General features: G+C 48.6%; 1 long non-coding RNA gene across 1 annotated transcript; it reads right to left on the reverse strand.

Annotated features, from left to right (window-relative positions):
- Positions 1 to 4154: 4154 nt before the first annotated feature.
- Positions 4155 to 10306, reverse strand: LOC144227204 (uncharacterized). The gene is made up of 3 exons (XR_013333872.1): positions 9609 to 10306; positions 7437 to 7578; positions 4155 to 5261 (listed from the first exon to the last, which is right to left on the reverse strand). It is a non-coding gene; the product is annotated as an uncharacterized LOC144227204 (long non-coding RNA).
- Positions 10307 to 12756: the final 2450 nt, after the last annotated feature.

The raw sequence follows: 12756 nt of genomic DNA on the forward strand, positions 1-12756 counted from the left end.
GACCATATGCAAACTCCTCTCCACGACCTCTCAGAACTCATTCCCTTGCTCATGTGTGGATGGCGCCGCATCCTCACACAAGCTAAGCCCATCTGTGCACAAGGTTCCTTGACACAGTTTCCCCTTCTTTCTCCAGGTCCTTGTAAAACTGGCTTCTACTTGTCATTCTCATCTCAGCTCACCTGTCCCTCCTCCATGAGCATCTCCTCGGAGCATCTTACCTGAGGCGGCCTCACCTGTGCCATCCCTGCCTGACGTCCCCTGGGGGTGGGGGGGGCGCCTCTTCGTCCACTGAGCTTTCATTCATTCACAGTGTCACGATTACCTGCCTTCTCTGGCTAAGATGCAAGCTCCACAAAGCAGAGATCTCCAGAGTCCTACCCTCTGCGTCTCCACCGCCTTCAACATTGCCTGGCACACGGCCACTGCCGCTGGGTGTTTGCTCAATGAAGGAATGGTTTTGAACTCTGGAAGGACCAGAGCTCAAAGCCAGATGAGATCAATTCCATGGCAGGCAGGCACGGACCGGAGAAGGTCTGTGGGATGTGCGCACCTGCGTGGGCGGACCGGGAGACAGCTGCCTCCCACCTTCTCTCGCGGAGCGCTCCATGCTGCCCTGGAGCCTGGGCTGTGACAGCTACAGCGGCTTACACGGGGAAACAGGGTGACCAATGTGCTCAGGCCCAGGCCCAGGGGCGTCCGACGCGTTGTGATGTAGAGGCTGACGGGAAATGGCAGTTACTGATTGATCTACTGTCAGGATACACTAAAATTCATGGATGGGGTGCGTGGGTGGCTCAGTCGGTTAAGCATCCGACCTCGGCTCAGGTCAGGATCTTTTGTAAGTTCAAGCCCCACATCAGACTCTGTGCTGATGGCTCACAGCCGGCTTTGGATTCCGTGTCTCCCTCTCTCTCTGCCCCTCCCCCACTCATGCTCTGTCCGTCTCTCTCAAAAATACGCACTTAAAAAAAGTTTTTAATTCATGATCAATTGAATTTTTTTTTAATTCATGCTCATTGAATTTTTAATTCATGGTAAATCCTGGGATTAGTGTATATTCATGTAACTCTCCGTAATTCTCATGACCTGGCTGTGTGATGAGAGATGCGTATTTAGCTGGTAGCCACACACACAAGTCATTGCAAGACCTAACTCCTCAAAAACCACAAAGAGATCCTGTGCTGAGTGATGCTGGGGAAAGAGGCCGAGATGATTCCCTTGTCAACATGAACATAAACAAAATATTTTTCTATTAACTCTTCGTTGGGAGCAAACGTATCTTTTTAATTTTTTTTTTAAGTTTTTATTTTATTTTTGAGAGAGACAGAGATAGAGCGCAAGTGGGGAAGGGGCAGAGAGAGAGGGAGACACAAGACATGAAGCAGCTCCAGGCTCTGAGCTGTCAGCACGGAACCTGACACTGGGCTCGAACTCACTGACGGCGAGATCATGACCTGAGCCAAGTTCAGATACTCAGCTGACTGAGCTTCCCAGGCACCCTGGAAGGAAACATATCTTAACCGTTTATGTTTATTTCTCAAGTTTTCCTACTAAGCAAGATTTTAGTAAATGAGATATATGTCCCTAAATGAAAAAAATCCAGTTTTTTATTTCAATAAGACAGGACATTTCATAGCATTTTTCAGAGGACAAGGTTTACTGTTCTTCACCAGAACTAGGATTGGCACCACGGCTCTGCATTTAGGACTGCCCAGGAATTAAAAACATCTCTGGGACTAACTTTTGCATTGAAATAGCACCACTGAGTCCCAGGTGAGGTCTGCAAGGAGCTCACTGCCTAAGCCCCGGGCCACGCATCTCCCTCCCACACCTAAAAGCTGAGGGCCATCCTTCTGTTGATGCTTAAAATCCTTCTGAAGGTCAAATATGTGCAAGTCAATATATTTCCAGGACTCCACTCCTCACACTGTGATTTGGCTTCAGTGGCCCAAATGCTTCCCAGAAACTTGTCCAGGGGGCCCTCGGTCCTAAATTGACAGGAAAGCCAGGAAGGGAGACTTGGATTTTAAACGATGATATTCTGAGATCTCTGCGGTGGAGCGCCCCCTCTGCGAGCCCATCTGTTCAGTCTGCGCTCCTGCTTTTTTTTTTTCCTCCCAGACAAGGTGAACCTGCCAAATGCAAAGAATAGCTCTTCAAATATCTTCTGATAGACATCTGACCTCTTGGGCATCTGTTGCTATGGCTATTCCTGCAACCCTCTGCTTTCTGTCCCAGAAGGGGCGAGCAGGCCACAGGAGGACACGGTGAAGTTTGCTCTTTTTAACGAATGTGTGTTTGTTGGAGAATACCTGGCAGATAAAATAAGATGACTCATAATCACATCAACCAGAGAAGGTCTTCACATACTTGGATGTGCTGTTTTTGGCGCATGCGTTTTTAGGCTTATGTCACGTGGGAGACTTCACACCCTTCTCCATCCTCAGTGACTGGACTGGTCCTGAAGGCAGCGTGATCGGAAATGAAAGTAACTATGCCAGCTTTCCAATGATTGGTGTTCACAGTGTATGGCTTTCCCTTCCATCCCTTTACTCTTCACTTGAGCTTTTTTATTTAAGGCAGGTTTCTTGCAGACAGCCTATAGTTGAGTGTGCTTTTACCATCCAGCCTGACAATCTGTCTTTTAATTGTTATATTTACACCATTCGTATTCAAAGTGATTATTGACACAGAACCATATCTGCCACGTGAGTAACTGTTTACCGTCTTGACCTTGGGCTTCTCTAAGCTCCTCCTCAGACAATGTATCCTACAGCTCTGTCCTGGCATCCACTGTTCTTGAANTATCCTCAATCTATTTCCCTGAAACCCTGACCCCTCCTGCCTGTGTTTTCTTTTCCCCTCGGGATGTGAGACAATAAAGTTAAGAAGGCTCTTGTGAGAGGAATCCATTTCTCCCAAATGGAATGTTCCAGAAGCTCTGACAAGGTCTCTTCCCTGGAGAAGGGTCTGGGCAGGTTTCACAATGATTCCTCTTCTATTCTGCCTGCCAGAGCCAAGTGGGGTGAGGAGAAGAGTCTTTCTCAGATCTTCACCGTGAGAACCAGGTGAGGCTCCCACAGGTAAAAGCCACTGAAGTGAGTTGGCCTCTAAGATGGCAGCCTCCAGGGTGGGACACACTCAGCCTCCAGCAATTTGTCACAAGTCTCTTGTCAGCAGATGGCTCCAGCAGCTCCTGCTCTAGACAGGCTGATTTGGGGTTTGCCTCCCCCATTCTCCTTTTTCTCCAGATTTGCAGGTGGCTGTTTGCCCTGCACCCTCAGTTCTCAGGAAAGTCCAGGAAGGATCATTCTTTTTCCATGTGTCCAGCTTTCCCCTGCTTTAAGGACCAGAATGTTGACTTCTAAGCCAACATTGAAGAACTAACCCCTCCAAATCCCCAGATAACCAGGTTTACTTTTTGTCAAATCTCCTTCCCATTTTTATGACATCTTTATCTCTGGACTTAGAGACATTAGGAAGAGCAATTTGACTGATGATGGGAGCCAGGTGTCACCCCGAGGGCTTTGTATCTAAGTTCTCTTTTACATTTCTCTGTAGTCCCATACTTCTCTCCTTTTACAACTGAAGAAACGCACCTTTTAACTCGCAGGACTTGCCCAGGGTCATGGGGTGAGTAAGGTGCAGAATTTAGAACAGAATCAGCTGCTGATAAGACCGACTGACTTCAGATGCCACATTCTTTCATGGACAGTCATGAATGGGCAGATGGATGGACAGATGGATGCAGAATTGGATACATGGATGGATAAATATATCTCAACAGAAGAGAGCTTATATTTAGTTCTATGGGTAGGTTTATGAGTTAATATTACATTTTGAACTTTTTCACAAATCACAACAAATCCTTGATCAAAGGTAATTCTTAAGGTGTTAAAATTATAATTCCAATCAAAATAGAGAGCAATCACATGGGAGAGTTGTTTTTAACTTATAGAGGAAAAATGAAAATTATGGACCTGCTTCATGCTTCAGAGGGTCTGTGTGGACATGACACACAAAGTCAGTGAAAACAGGAATTCAGAGTCATGTTGGTGACTTGGGTACAGGACTGATTAATATTCCTGCAGGGCAACTAAACAGTAACTTTCAGGGCAATCTTGTCTAATGGGTTAGTTTTCATCAGNTTCTGGCATGCTCCTTCGAATATCATTTAGCCTAAAACTAAAAGGTAATCAGATCACCTCTTTGACTTATTCCTGAGTGTTCAAAACTTTTCCTGAGTATCTGGGACTATGATTTTTAATGGTTTTCTTAATGGTGCATAATAGGGGAGTTACCACAATAGAACAATCTAGAAGACTGCCTGCACCTTGCACAGTCTGGGGGTGGGTGAATCTCAGACCCGCTGGAACCAGGCATATTTTGTCCCCTGCTGTGGGTAGAAGAGGCCGTGTTCATACGCCAAGGGGCTCTGGCTAGGGGACTGACCTGGTGGTGGTGGTGAGGGGTTCTCTTTGCTTTCTATTGGAATTCAGCAGGTAGGGTCTAAACATGCAACCGCCCCTCCATCACACGGGCTGCAGGCTTCCAGAAGCCTCGCCCCTCCAGCTGGAGCAGGAGGGCACAGGGCATCCTGGATGTCCTACTTTCTGCTGCTAGGGGGTTCCTGTAGGAGGAACCCTGCTTTGTCTTCTGAGCCTTTTCTAGCACCCAGTAAACAGCACCTTTCCCCACGCCCATCCCTTGGCTCTGAAGACCCGCAGCGGGGAGTTTTCAGCCTTGCCCCGCCCCCCAGAGATGCATGCGCTAATCCGATTGGTTCATTTTACTCGGGGGGGTGTCCAATGAGAGACCAGCTCCGGTTTCCAGGTTCCTCTGAGGGCCAGGCCTGGGGGCTCCTGTATTGCACTTTTCACCGGTGAGCAGGTAGCAAGGGCTGCCCCAGGGAGATCCCAACCTCTGTTCCCTGGGCCTAGGCTCTTCCTGCATCCTAGGTGGGCCAGGGAGGCCTGGCTCAGGGACTCTGCTGCCCACAGTGCAAGGGAGAGGAGTCGGACCCTCCATCCTGGACCCGGACAAAGGGAACCTGGCTTATAAGAGGGCTTGCTGGCATTTGCCCCATTTCAGGCTCTTCTCAGCAGCTGTAAAGCTATCCTTGGATCCCAGCTGGTTCCCGGTGTCCATTCTCAGTTGGTTGAAATTTGGAGAAGCAGGGTGGTGAAGACGGAGCATCCAAAACATCTTGAAAGTTTCCATTATTTTTCCAAAGTCAGGACCCCAAACAGCAAGTCCGTCTGAAGGGAAGTAAAATGGTGATTTTTGAGCCGTTTGCATAACACATCTTCCCACAGCTTAAGGTTGGAGCCCAATCACAACAGATTCTCAGGAAGGAGAATTGTTTGTGCCACCTGCCTGTTAATGAGACTGGTGATTTCCTACTCTTGGAGGAAAGATGAGATTTATATAGCATAAACGTCTGAATGTGCATGAAGTAAACTCAAACTTTTGAGCTGCAGAATCGAGTAGAATCAGAAAAGGCAGTGGGCCTTGTCTCCCAGGGCAGAGACTGAGTTCACTAACATTCTTGCTTACACTTTTATTGCAACCAGGGAATTCAAGAGAGCGAACATTATGTCTCTAGGATATGACATTGTAGTAGCTTTCTTTCATGAAAGTCTCTATAAAATGACCTTTGTCTCCACTTTCTTAAGAGAATCTGCCTCTATGGGGCCACTGGGTGGTTCAGTCGGTCATTATCTCACAGTTCGTGGGATTGAGCCCCGCGTCAGACTCTGTGCTGACAGCTCGGAGTCTGTGTCTCCCTCTCTCTCTGCCTCTCCTCTGTTTATGCTTTGTCTCTCTCTCTGTCTCTCATTTATTTATCAAAGATAAATAAATGTTAAAACAAATTTAAAAAAAACAAAAAACAAAAGGAATCTGCCTCTAAAATGGACAGAGCCTTCAAAAGAAGCAGGGTGAAGGAGGGCACCTGGGTGGCTCAATGGGTTAAATGTCCAACTTAGGCTCAGGTCGTGATCTCACAGTTTATAAGTTTGGGCCTTGCGTTGGGCTCTGTGCTGACAGCTCAGAGCCTGGAGCCTGGTACAGAGTCTGCATCTGCTTCTCTCTCTGCCTCTACCCTGCTGTCTCTCTCTCTCAAAAATAAACACTAAGTAAATAAATAATAAAATGGACAGTGCCTTGGACTCATCGGGAGTGAGGAAGTCAAGGAGATAATCTCACTGGAATTGGGATGTAACTCAAGATGGACTTTCCTCCAAGATACACGCAGATCCAGCCAGCTTTTCTCCCTCGGGGTGGAGTTGGCGCTTCCCTGACCGAAGGTGGGTCTAGAAGGAGCCACAGCTTCTAGGGTCTTCTGCAAACCAGAGGTGAACTGCTTTCAGAGAATCAATGCTTTGACCGGGTGCTTAAGCCTTTGCCTCAGAGGACAGGTCTCCCTCTGGATAGTTGTGCAGAGTAGCTTTGAACTGGATTCCTTCACACCCAGGAATTGCTGGGAGAACAGGCAGCCTTCTCTGGGCTGTTTCTAGCAAGCTCACCACGATTATTAAACCACTCCTCTTAACTTCCTTAGGAAACATAAAACCTCAGAAGCAGCAGGAATGAAAGCAAATTCTTTCTAGGAAATCCCCCAACTGGTCAGTTTCTCCTCTCCCAGCCTGCTTCTTCTCCGTGGGCTCAGCCTCAGGTGCGCTCCCCCAGGGCAGGGCAGCAGGGGTGGGCGTGGGCAGCTCTGGGCTCTCAGTTACTCTCTTACTTGCACATCCGGATGTAGAAAAAGACTTTGATTGGCCGCCTGTGGTTACATGTCCTTTCAGGACCTGTCACCGTGGTCAGGAAAACGGGCTACTCAGACTGGTAAGGGCTTAGTCATGTCATGTCTGTGATGGATACGAATAGGATCAGCCTCGTGATCCATATGGCTTGCGATCCCCCACAACGGGGGGGTTCTTTCACCAATAAAATGGGGGAGGGGAGCTGGACCACCCACTCTGAAAAAAAACCTCTCCAAAGGTTAATGCCAGTAAGTACAAGCAGATGGGACCTACTAGTTTCTCCTGAGCACAGGCCTTACATAATCCCTCATTCCCACAAATATGAACTCAATCCACTGAGCACAAACGGGCACATAAATGTAAGCCAGCTCAAGACTGGCTTCAAATCCTTTGACATTTTTGTGGTTGTGATATTATATAGATACTTCAGACCTCCTCAGAATCCAAAGTATGTAAGAAGATATAGGGATGGATAGTTTAACTTAAGCAAATCAAGTCAAAAGCCCCCGAGGGCGCAGGCACACGGCTGCTTGGTGGCAGTGTGGACATTGATTGAAAGGCTGCAGGCATCCATTCTCGGACCATGTCCTGCGCTCTTTTAAGACAAGAGCCTCCCAGCTTGCTCCCCTGTTGAGACGGATGGCAGTGACAAATTGAGTCTGTACCCACCATAGAGACAGCTTGGGATTCATTAGCAGAATTGGGAGTTGAATAGAAATGCTAATTTCAGGACAACCGAGCAGTTCCTTCTGGCTGGCATTTTTCGTATTCCTCTGGAGGCTGTTGAGAAATGAGGGGGCTGGATGCTGAACTGTAAAGGAAAAGAATAGTTTTATGTGACCCGGAGAAGGACATCAGCCTCTCCTTCCCAGCATCTTTTCCTCCCCGGGGCTAAACACTCCCTTTAACTGGAAGTTCCATTCTTAGGGTCACATTGAATTTTAAAGCTATGATATTGTGATTTATAATAAGATATAGGTATTTATTCTGTGTCCCTGTCCCCGGCACAGAGCTCTTAAAATCCTTAGAAATTTCCTAAGGGAGGAGAAGGATCAAAGTGTCTCTTGTTATGTTAATAACGTGGCTTTGCGGAGGCCCCTTGGGCTGGGGAACTGGCTGCCAGCAGAACTGATCTCTGGGGAGAGGAGAGGGGTAGAGATTGAGTTCAATCACCAATGGGCAATGAGTCAGTCAATCACACCTGTGTAATGAGCCTCCATAGAAACCCCAAGGATGAGGTCCCGAGAGCTTCCAGGTGGGTGAACGTGTGGAGGTGTGGGGAGGGGGTGCACTGGGAAGGGGCATGGGAGCCCCCACCTCCCCAGGGCGTCTCCTCCTTTTACAATAAACCAGTAATCTGGTGAGTAAAATGTTTCTTTCTTTCTTTTAATAATAGTTTATTGTCAAGTTGGTTTCCATATAACTCCCAGTGCTCATCCCCACAAGCGCCCTCCTCCATGCCCATCAGCCCCCTTCCCCTCCCCCCCCCATCAGTTCTCAGTTTGTTCTCAGCGTTCAAGGGGGGAAATAGTCAGGGAGACGAGGGAGGCAAACCATGAGAGACTCTTGAATGCTGAGTAAAATGTTTCTGAGCTGCTCCAGCGAATTGGTCACACCCAAGGAGGGGGTCCTGGAAACCTCCAATCCCTAGCCCGTCAGTCAGGGGCTCAGGTGACCATTGGGCTTAGGATCCACAGATTGGCTTGCGGGTCTGAGCCCTCATTCTGCGGGACAGATGCTCTCTGTGGGTAGCATCGGCACTGAGGTGAGGTGAGGACACCCGGCTGGTGCTGGGGCCTGGCTTAGTGATGCTGCGGAAGAACCAGATACACCTTGGCACTGCAGATCTGAACCCTTCAGAACTTAATTCTTGCCACACATGCACTTCCAGAAAGCTGGAGTAGGCGTATCATGCCTCCCGATACAAACCTGGACACCATGTAGAAAAGAAACATACAAAGACTCTGAAAGGTAGAAAAAGGAGTCCAGAGCCCATTTCCTGGGCTCCCTTTTTGCCTCCTATATCCCAGATTTGGGCTGAAAAGCCAGTAACTTGGAAAAGGGCAGACAAACAGAAACCCCAACGAAAGCCCGTTTTCTCTGGCAAAGGACCAAGAGAGGGCAGCCTATTAAGATAAAAGAGTGGTCAATCAAGGCTCTACTCCGGCCAACACTGAAGAAAATAACTACAGCTCCTCAGTGCTCACCCTACTAGCAAGGGCAGAGTGCGAGGGACCCAGTCTCCACCCTGGCCAGGCTGTGAGACGCTCCAACACCTTGTCAGGAAGGTTTCAGAGAAGGTGGAGTATGAAGCCAGGGCAGAAAGGATGTGCTCTTACTTTATTTATTTGTTTACTTATTATTTACTTAGAGCATCTCAAGAGTGTGAGCAGGAGAGGAGCAGAAGGAGAGGGAGAGAGAATCTTAAGCAGGCTCTGCCTCCCACATGGGGCCTGATGTGGGGCTCCATCCCCTGAACCGTGAGATCATGACCTGAGCCAAAATCGAGAGTCAGACACTTGACCGACTGAGCCACCCCAGCGCCTCTGATGTGATCTTACATTTAAAACAACTTCTTAGAATGATGCAATTCTTACTATTTTAAATTTTTTAATGTTTTTTATTTATTTCTGAGACAGAGAGAGACAGCATGAGCAGGGGAGGGTCAGAGAGAGAGGGAGACACAGAATCTGAAGCAGGCTCCAGGCTCTGAGCTGTCAGCACAGAACCCATCGCGGGGCTCGAACCCACAAACCATGAGATCATGACCTGAGCCAGAGTCGGACGCTTAACCGACTGAGCCCCCCAGGTGCCCCTCTCATGACTATTTTAAAAGCTCACCGGCTAGTTTCGGGCATCCCACGCAGCACTGTCAGTCGTGGGTCCCAGCATTCAAGCTCATGCTGACCCCGCCTTCCTCGTATGAGTCCTCCTGCCCTTGAACTTCGGAGGACTTCTGCTTGAAAGCCTCCGGTGACCACAGAAGGTCAGAGGAAGCCCGGAGGGGAGGGGGACAATTGGCAGCAGGACCTGAGGCCTGCCTTTCACCTCTAGGAAAGGGGCCATCGGACGTTTTCTTCTCGCTTGTCCCACACAATTCTCTGGTTGCGGGAAAGCAGACAGGATTCAGGCTAGAATGCTCTCTCCGGGAACAAAGGAGGTGCATTGTCAGTGACTCACTCGCCACGGGAGATGGAGTGTCCGAGAGAGAGGAACTCTCACACTTATGTCACTTACGGTCTGTTGTGTTGACGCTCTTGTTCTATGACCCGGATGCGGCGTGGCTGGTGAAGAGATGGGCGTGAGAAGGAGAGCGTCGCGTTGTGAAGAGAATGCTGAGTTCAGAGCTAAGAGACCGAGTGGCTGCTCCCATCACTGAGCAACTCGCCTCCTTGGGCAGGTCACTTCGCTTCGGAGCTTACTCTTAAAAAGCTGGTTAAATTAAAAATCTCAGAGGACGATTGTGAGACACAAATGAAGGAGAAACATGAGGAATGCCTTCCCCGAATGCCACGTTCATTCATGCTTAGACTCTTACAGTACACTTGATGAATTAATGGATTTACATGTGACAGCCATTGACTTGCAGATGACCCCATTCCCTCCTGTGCACATAGTTTTTCTCCAAGATTGCTCTGGCGGTCCCTGCTCTGAGCCCTCCACACCGGCAAGAGAAGCTTAATGGAGTCTGGCCTATTACATATTCCATGCTTAACGCTGACCCTCAAGTGAGGAGTAAAGAAAGGTCTTCATTCTTCAGCGGCGTCCCAAAGCCAGGACCATCAGTCTTTGGGACCATGCTCCATCAAGGGTGCTGTCTCCTCTCTGCCTTATCACACCTGTCTCCAGTACCAATACACACGTCCCGGCCTCTTCCATGGCCCAGGACGAGCTGCTGCCAGACGCTGTAAGGCCCTTTCTCACCTCGCCCGCTCAGTGTCTGTAAAAATAGTCCAGTTTACTTATGACACATTTTTCAGCACTTGCCTCTGCCCCTTCACTAAAGAAGTCTCTTCAAGACTCCCTAGAGATGTCTTCATAGCCAACCTAAGGATCTTTTCTTAACTTAGACTTGCTTGACCCCCCTTCCAGCCTCAAAGAGACTAAGTAGCCTTGCCTTCTGGAAGCCCTCTCTCCGCTCAGGATGCATGGTTTCATGTACCTAGGTACCCCCCCGTCCCCCGGGCCACGTCTGTCACCTCTGGGGAATTCCATTGCCTATCGAGTGTACATGATCTCCAAGGATCGCCCGTGTCCTCGGTGTGCTTAGGCTTTTTCTACACTTTCTTTCTCGGGCAGTCAAGTCTTCCTATTGTTTCAATTGCCAGATTCATGTAAAATACGTTGCAGAGAGCTGCAAAGATAAAAGAAATGCGACTTAGTTCACCAGGAAAGGCAGGAGATGAGGGGGCTATAAGGAAAGCATTAGAAAGAACTCAGTACCCAAAGAAATTCAGTGTAATTATGTTTGACACCCTTTTTTAAACATTCTTAAACTGATTGAAAACCAAAATATATAAGAGGCTATATTAGTCAGTTCAGGCTGCCATGACCAAGTAACACAGACTGGGTGGCTTAAACGACAGAAATGTATTTCCCACATGTCTAGAGGCTGGAAGTCTCAGATCAGAGTGCCAGAAGATTTGATTTCTGGCAAAGCCCCTCTTCCTGGCTCGTGGACAGCTGCCTGCTTGCTGTGAGCTCATATGGCCTCTTCTCTATGAGTTCCAGGTGGGGACAGGGGGAGAGAGGGAGATCTGGTATCTCTGCCTCTTCTTAAAAAGACACCAGTCCTGGGGCACCTGGGTGCTCAGTCGGTTAGGCGGCTGTCTTCGGCTCGGGTCATGATCTCGTGGTTCATGGGTTCGAGCCCTGCATCAGGCTCTGTGCTGACAGCTCAGAGCCTGGAGCCTGCTTCTGATTCTGCGTCTCTCTGTCTCTCTCTCTCTGGCCCTCTCCTGCTCACGCTGCCTTTCTCTCTCTCAGAAATAAGTAAAACATTAAAAAAAAAAAAAAGACACCAATCCTATTTGTGTCCTTATGAACTTACTTAACCTTACGTGTCTCCCTAAAGACCCTTTATCTAAATACAGTCACAGTGGGGATTAAGGACTTCAAAATATGAATTTGCGGGAGACACAGTTCAGTCCCTAACAGAAGCCCACTGTGCGTCCAGAGGCTGGAGCTGGTGTGTGGAATAAAGAGTATGTAGATCATGACCTGGCGGATGAGGGGACATCAGCCAGCACACCCCGCGGTGGGCAGGCGGCTCCCTCAGCACCCGACACCCCTCTTTGGAGAAGTGAGACCCACCAGGTCTCACCTGGAATTTGGATTGGAAGCGAAATTCCAGTACATCCACACAAAGGATGTGGAGTCACGAGATTTATTACTTCCAGGTCCCAGAACTGGGGCAGGGGGCAGTGAGCTGAGGAAGGACAGTCTTTGTCCCAGGTCACCAACGGGCAGAGGATAGAGAGGTGGTTAGCACCTGTTACTTACAAAGTGCTTGGAGCACAGGTCACTAACTTATCTTACACTTAACTCTAAGTGGTTATTTTATTTTATTTTTTATTTATTTTTAATTTTTAAATGTTTATTTCTGAGAGGGAAAGACAGAGTTGTGGGGGGGAGGGGCAGAGAGAGAGGGAGACACAGAACTAGAAACAGGCTCCAGGCTCCAAGCTGTCAGCACACAGCCCCTGATTCGGGGCTCAAACTCATGAACTGCAAGATCATGACCTGAGCCAAAGCCAGATGCGTAACTGACTGAGCCACCCAGGTGCCCCTCTAAGCGGTTATTTTAAAAGGTGCCCCTAGAAAAGTGCAGCAGGAATTGATAGCAGGAAACCTAATTCAAGCTCCTGCCTAAATGTCCAGACCATGGATGTGAGCAGGGCTGTCAAACTGTGAGATGCTACCCAGCTTCTCAGAAAAACAAATGCCGTTTTCTTCAAAAGCTGCTTTCCGCATCACACACGGAAAACAA

Source organism: Crocuta crocuta, unplaced genomic scaffold (assembly GCF_008692635.1).
Source record: "Crocuta crocuta isolate KB4526 unplaced genomic scaffold, BGI_CrCroc_1.0 scaffold290, whole genome shotgun sequence".
Taxonomy (NCBI): domain Eukaryota; kingdom Metazoa; phylum Chordata; class Mammalia; order Carnivora; family Hyaenidae; genus Crocuta; species Crocuta crocuta.